Source organism: Cupressus sempervirens, chromosome 9 (assembly GCF_028749045.1).
Source record: "Cupressus sempervirens isolate cs-2001-9-10 chromosome 9, ASM2874904v1, whole genome shotgun sequence".
NCBI classification, from domain to species: Eukaryota; Viridiplantae; Streptophyta; class Pinopsida; order Cupressales; family Cupressaceae; genus Cupressus; species Cupressus sempervirens.
In genome coordinates this window covers 379530388-379538051 of record NC_143126.1, presented here as the reverse complement: position 1 = coordinate 379538051, position 7664 = coordinate 379530388, and positions in this window count along the sequence as shown.

Below are 7664 nucleotides of genomic sequence, written 5' to 3'. Positions count from 1 at the left end.
ATAGCTGATTTGTGAGCCTTTAAGCATAGAACTTTTTTAGATGTAGCACATTGATAGGCTCCACAAGTTGTTCCCCCTTTTAGAGTAGAAAGATGATAAGCACCAGACCCAAATAATATTGTGATAATGTAAGGGCCCAACTAGTTACGCTCAAATTTCCCTTTCTACTCTCTATTTTGCTGATTTTTAGGATTTTCTCTAAGCACAAGCTCACCTACTTGGAACTCACATGGGTGAACTTTCTTGTTCTATGTAGTAGAAATGCATTTTTGATAAGCTCTCATATGGTCAAAAGCTTACTTGCAGCGCTCATCAAGGGTTTCTAGCTCTTGTGCTCGCATAACCCTATGGTCTTCATCGGTTATCAACCCATGTAAGGATATTGACAATGAGAGGATCTCAACTTATAAGGGGAGGGTAAACTTAGAAACATGGACTAATGAAAATGGTGTGGCCCCTATAGGAGTATGTATGGAAGTTCTATAGGCCCATAGTGCCAAATTGATCTATAAGTGCTAGTCTTTCCTTGATTTGTGGACTATTCTATATAAAATTTTGAGCAATATCTTGTTATAAGCTTCAACTTGTCCATTCCCTTGGGGATAGTAGATTGAGGAAAATTGTTGTTTGATTTTTAATTTCTTACAAAACTATTTTAGATCCTTGTTTTATAACTGTCCTCCATTATTAGTAATGATGGAGGAAGGAATGTTAGAGTGACAAATGATGTGGTTGAGTATAAATAGGGAAACATGTTTTCTTGTAGTAGTAGCTAATGGTACAACCTCAACTCATTTGGTGAAATATCCGGTTGCTGTGATAATGAACTTGTGGCCACTGGACAAACTTGGATGAATCCTCCCTACCAAGTTAAAGGCCAATTACTAAAATGGCCAGTAGTAACAGAGGGTATAAGCTCACATCTAGGAGTATAAATCAAGTTTCCATGAAATTTCTATTTCTTATAGAACTTAGCATAATGAATAATGTCATATTGTATGGTTGGCTAGTAATAACCTACCCTAAGAAATTTCTAAGAAAGTCCAAGGCCATTGGAGTATGCCCTACAAATTTCATCATGGACTTCAGCTAGTGCATTTTCATACTCTTCTAGATCTAAAAACCTAAGAAACATTCCATCTAGACCCTTTTTATAAAAGTCACCAGAGACCATAGTTTAATGTAAAGCATTATGAAGGAGATGACATTTTTGGTTGCACATGAGATTTTCAAGAATAACTTGATCATGTAGGTAGGAGAAAATGGTTGCATAACGAGATGAATCATGATCAAAAATAGTGTAGATCACATGGTTATTAAAGGAATCATACACAGGGTGATGTAATTCTTCCACTAGGAACTCAAATCATGATTCATGTTCTTGTAACTGGAAGATGGATGCTAGGGTGGCCATAGCATCTAAAACCTTGTTTTTTTCTCTAAGAATTTGTCGGAATGTCACAAATGTGAAATAGTTCCTTAGAGCATCAATCAACTTCTTGTAAGGTACCAAATTGTCATCTTTGATTTGATATTCATTGTTGACTTGATTTATGACAATTTGATAATCTCCATAGATGTGCAATTTTATGATTCTCCATGCTAGAGCCATTTTAATCCTATTTTTTAAAGCCTCATACTCCACAATATTGTTAGTGCAAGGAATTAGGAGTTTGTAAGATTTTAGTACTATGCAACCATGAGGTGTGATAAACATGATGCCTGCCCCAACCCCATTCTGAGTATGAGAACCATCAAAGAATAGTTTCCAAGTTCTTTCACTAATGTACATGATTGAAGCATCTAGAAACTCAATCTACATAGGTGTTGTATCTTATAATGGAAAATCGTCCAATTGATTTACTATGGACTTCCCCTTGATAGCTTTGCATTCAACATAATAAATGTAAAATTAAGAAAGAATCATCATCCATTTAGCTAGGTGGCCAATAAGTGTAGCTTTACTTAGCAAGTATTTTAGAGGATCAATTTTAGCAGTAAGATGGATTGTGTGCATCAACATATCTTGGATAACATTGAATGAGATAATGTTCAACCTTGTACCATTTTCTATCAGGACTCGATGAATGTGAGTACGAAAGATTTTGACTTCAACATGGAGGGTGAGATTATGGGGATTACTGAGAAATCTATCATCTTATTTAGAAAAGGTGAGATAATGAGGTGAAGAAATGTGGTTCACCATAGCTTGGAATTGCTTGGCATCAATATTTGTGGGGACGTTGGCTAAGTGTAAGGATTTTTTAAAAATGTCCTTGTGCAAAGGAGATAACTCTAACAACTCAAAGATGGATATTTGGGCTGGAGTTCATTGTAGCTGACTGACAAGGTCATAACTAGATATTGTTGAGGTAGCTATTTTCTTGGATGATGAAGCATTTTAAGGATCATTAGGAACTTTAAGAACAACTTTAGATTGCCCCCAAGTGACAACATTAAGCGATTTCCTCTTTGAGGAGGATGATTTATCACTTGAAGTACTACCTTGATGGAGTGTTCTTATATTGTTGTTGAGAATTTTTCATTTTGAAGACAACCTTGGGTCTTTCATCCTCAACATCATAATTGGGTTGTTTGTCAGAATTAGAACTTGTCATGCAAAGATATTCAATGAGCTTGATCATGTTTATAACATTGTCAGTATCGACATACCTATAGTTGATCTTAGCATCATGGTTTTTCTTGTTGACCTTAGAGGATTCACCTTTTTCATACTTTGGTAATGGTTTTTTAAAAGCTTTGTGATCAAAGTTTTTGACTAGGCCATCTGTGATAACATTTCCAGTATCTGTGAGATCTTCAATGATATCTTTGAGCTTAAAGTAGTTTTTAGTGTTGTGGCCTTTGCTTCTATGATAATTGCAGACATGATCCTCTCTCCATCAAGTGGGTTTGACAGGTGGGTCATAGTGGTAGGAATTGTCTGTAAGCATGACCAATTTGTTTGCAATTAAGGTCTTCAAGACCACTTTATAAGGTTCGACCATTGGTGTGTAAACACATCTTTTCTAAAAAAATCTATTATTTTTGTTAGATGTTTGAGGCTTCAAATCCTCTTGTTTTTTTATAGTGTAAATGGCATTGGAAAGATTGAATGTAGAATCCTTGGTCTTAGGAGCATCCACTACTCCATCATTGACACCATATTTGTTTTTGTTCCTATTGGTAAAATGTTATGTTTTAAATATCCCAATGAGAATATAATACATCTAGGGGTAGCTACTTCCCATCTACAACATACCCTTTCAGACACTAGGCCAACTATAAGGCTAGACCCTTCTTCTACTTTAGGCTCTAAAATACCTAGGTGGGTGGACCTATAGATTCTTCATATGGTAACAGTGTTAAAAGAATATTGTAGCATGTTGATTGGTAGCACAGATCTTCCTATAGTTATTTGCTCAATACAAAGTTCCATTTCCTTTGAAATATATTGCCTATAATTTCTTATTAGCATAAAGATATATTTGCTATAGAATATATAATCCACCCTACATGAACATGTGGAGAGGATATTGAAGACTAAACTAAAGGGATTATGGACCATTCTATTATTTAGACTGATGGTTGTACATGCAAACAATGAATGTGGTTGAGATAGCATATATTATAGCTGAGATTTATTCCCAAGAATTACATGGCTGCTGAAAAACCCATGCAAAAAATAGCTACATTATTATTGCCACTAAGGAGATGAAATACTATTGTTAAGAGGGATTTCCTAGCCTCACGTGGAAAGCCCAATAATCAAACTTTTCCAAACTGCTACAAAACTATGACTCAGTGAATATGAAGATAATAGCATTTTATTGAAATGATAAAATGCTTATTTTCTACACATATTAGATTTATGTTATTATTTGTATAGAGTACATATCACTATAGTTATTGAATTTGTAAAGCTGCATCTATATAAGCAACAATAGACGTAAGTAGTGAGGATATATATACACATAGTTCTGAAAACACATAGCATTGTATAGAAACTGCTATTGTTATTCTGCAATATAACTCCCATATTCACGTACATGGTTTCAAGTGTAAAACTATTACTTTTCTTCATCACCAACAGTTGAGGAGGTAGGGCCCACTCTAAAGTTAGCTAGTGATTAGTTCTCATTTGTGTGTGGAGTGTATTTAAGTTGGTTTTTATTTATATTTCAATTAACTTAGCATTACATAGTATACATTTAATCATAGTATGTTAGTTTATATAGTCAATATCCATATTTAATTAGATAGTAATATTTCATATTAATTAGATTATGAGATGAAAATTTATTAAGAGTTGTAATTAATTTTATTACAGATTAGTTTTATTGAATTATTTATGTTTCTGATGTTCCTATCGCCATGAAGTGATAGTTTCTATCACTGGGATTTACTTGGATTTCCATAGATTCAATTTCATATGTTGTAGATGCATTCATAATCCCTCATTTCATAACTAACATCCCTTGATAGCATATTGCTCAAACACCTTTTAGAATCTTATGCTCTATGATTGATACATATAGACCAGTCGAACTTCGTCATTAAATTGTTAATTCTTTTGTTATTATTTTCCCCAGTGTTGGCCTATCACTTTTTAGCTCTGGTGAACTACAATTTTGGGCCCACCATGTCAACATCTCTTCAAAATACATGCCAAGTGTCACTTTCTAATATGTTCAAAATGCCATGTGTCCATTTTTGGTTCATCCAACTATCCACATCATTGTCTTAGGCTACGTCATCATCTAGTTGGTTTTGCTCGGTCAAAATTACTTCATGTTTCTCTCTAGCTGGCCATGAGCCTTGCGTAAGCTTTGTAGCTTTCCAAAAGAGCCGTGTCTTTAAGACATTATAATATTGAGTCAGGATATAAAAAAACTAAATAACCTTTCACTTTATGAATGTGGGATTAAATCCCTAAGAAAAAATTGCCTATTCCGCTGCACCCTCTTTGATTAGAGTCCAAGTCTTTTAACACTTCACATCATTTTTCAAAAAAATGATGCTATAGAAGGGGCCGACACATGGAAACAACAGATATCATCACACCCACCAAATGAGCTTTGCCACAATCATAGAAACTTATAATCCATCCATCATTGGGCACAAGATCTGTTCTACTCATTCCAAATTCGTTGCTTCAACATACTCTCTAGCACCTTCTTAGAAAAAAACACATAGTATGGTGCTCACAGATCATGCAATGCAATGTAGACATTTTAAATCCACCTTTTCAATTGAATACTAGTGATAACAAAAAATTCAAAGATGACTAATGCATTTTTCCATGCCATCCAATGGAGTCAAAATATATATATTCATTAATTCCATTTGGACCAACCGATGTTACCTGTGAATCTGGATCATATGATTGGACATATATTAGAAATGCATTGGTGTTAACGACTTTTATTCAAAATTTATGGTTAGCATGAAAGAATTGGTAGATAATTCAACAAGGCTTGGGATAAACCTCTCCACACAAAGATCAATTTTTTACATTCTTGCACCACCAATTTCTTGCATTCTAGTTGCCTTCGCTATTAACACTACTAATTTGGTTGGTGTTTGTCCCTCCTTTTAGGAAAATCACTGCTCTTCAATCAAAGTTAGCAATACCTCATTCATTAGGAGCTTAACCATATCTATAGTAGCATCTTCCTTTCTTACATCCACTAATTTGAATGAGGTTCTAAAGAATAGTATTAAGTGTGAGCCAAAACCACCTCCTATAGGCTTTCCAAAAGTCTTCACTAGATTGGCTCCACTACTAGTGCATTTGGTCTAATGCTTCTTTTTATTTATGTGCTCCTTATGCTTCTAAAAATGTCTTTTGCCTCACAACTAGATACATTCTCCATGCTTCCTGCTTCCATAACTTACCTTCCTAGATTCACTCATTTGTCCTAATGAAATATGCATTTCATTTCATGTCATTTTAGTATCCATGCATATCCATGGTATAATAATGAAAAACTTTTCTTTGAGATCAATTTTTTAGCTTAGATTTATAACATTCAGAATGTCACACTCCTATTTTAAACAACATTACTCTCTTTTTGTTTTTTTACTCCATTCCAACCTCAAGATTTTACATAGTAATGACATTTTGTGAAGCTTCAGTACTCTTATCCTTATTAGTCTGTTGAAACAATTAAGCCCCAAAGTGGGTCTGGCTAATTTTTTTTTGAACTCAAACACTTAAATTCTCAAAATGGCCTACTAGACCCATCGTACTAATTAAAATCAAAATCAAACCTTTGAATCATCATTTTTTAATTCATTTTTCAACCTTCTACAAATTTGCCAATTTTATGCCAAGGGGTCCTTTGATTGGCCTTAAAAACTTATTGAAACACTTGATTGAGCTATGTAATCTAAAATGCTTATTCTTTACTCCACATTCTCTTACTCTATCAAATCTTATCTTATGATGACACCTAGATCAAAATATACTAACTGTCAAAGTTGCTCACTTAAAATTGCCTACAAGTAAACATGTTAGAAAACCTTAAAATGCATTCAATTTTGGCTCTGAAAATAGGTCAAACTGACACTTGGGGGCACAAAAATTGGGGCATTGCTTCACTATCATGAGGAGAGTATAAATATGAGATAAGGACTCATGAAAAATAACTAGGCACATTTGGCAAGTGGTCAAAGTGGGCTACGTAGATTTGTAGGACTGGGAACATAGGCAAAAAAATGATTTTTGCAAATGAAATGAACCTAGGAAACTGTGTAGATGGATTCATCAAGACTTGAAAAATGGGAAAGCTAAATAATTTTCAAAGTAGAACATAGTGGTACAATCCATTTGATCTCACCTATGATGGATTTAGAGTTATGACATCTCAAATAGGGGTACCAATCAATTTGCACTTTATCACACCAACGAAACTTTACAAATTACATTTGGAATCGCATTTGAAAACAAGTCAAATGGATTCATCATAAGCTGAAATCTAAAATATAATAAGTCTCTGACCTCTAGAATGTAATGCAAATAGAATTTTCTCATTTTCGTCAACTGGGTCAAAGTTGTTACTAGTCAAATAGGGCCTCCCAAAATTTTGAACAATTTACATTAGCATGACAACAATAAACAACTGACTTTGAGGGATTCAAACCTAGTCAAAAAATGTTGAAAAGACTTGAAATATGAAAAAAAAAATTCTCTAGTATGCATACAAAAAATCCTCAAAGTGGCAAGTCATGAAACATTACTGGGTGCAATATATTCAAATTCAAACTAGGCTTTGTATTGCTGTTTGACACTTGAGCAAAAATGCAGATTTGGACATTGCTCAAAATGAAACTTCACGGAATGAATCAGAATGAAAATTTATCTTCATGGGATGCATGGATATATAGAATGCTGGGTTTTAGAAACATAAACCACCTCTTAGGCCTCAAGATGACAATTGATACACATGCATTAAATGCGCTCATAGGGCTTAATTTTTAGAATGGTACTCAAAATTAGGGAATGCAATTTTAAGTCCCAATAGTTCCAAGGTTTGTTTTTTCCTTTCCATCTCCATTTCCATTCTTGTCTTTGTCCACAACAATGTCACCTTTCTTGATAACAACATCCTCAATATGATGTTCACTTTCAACCATGGCATTGGAGGGTGTGAACAATTATT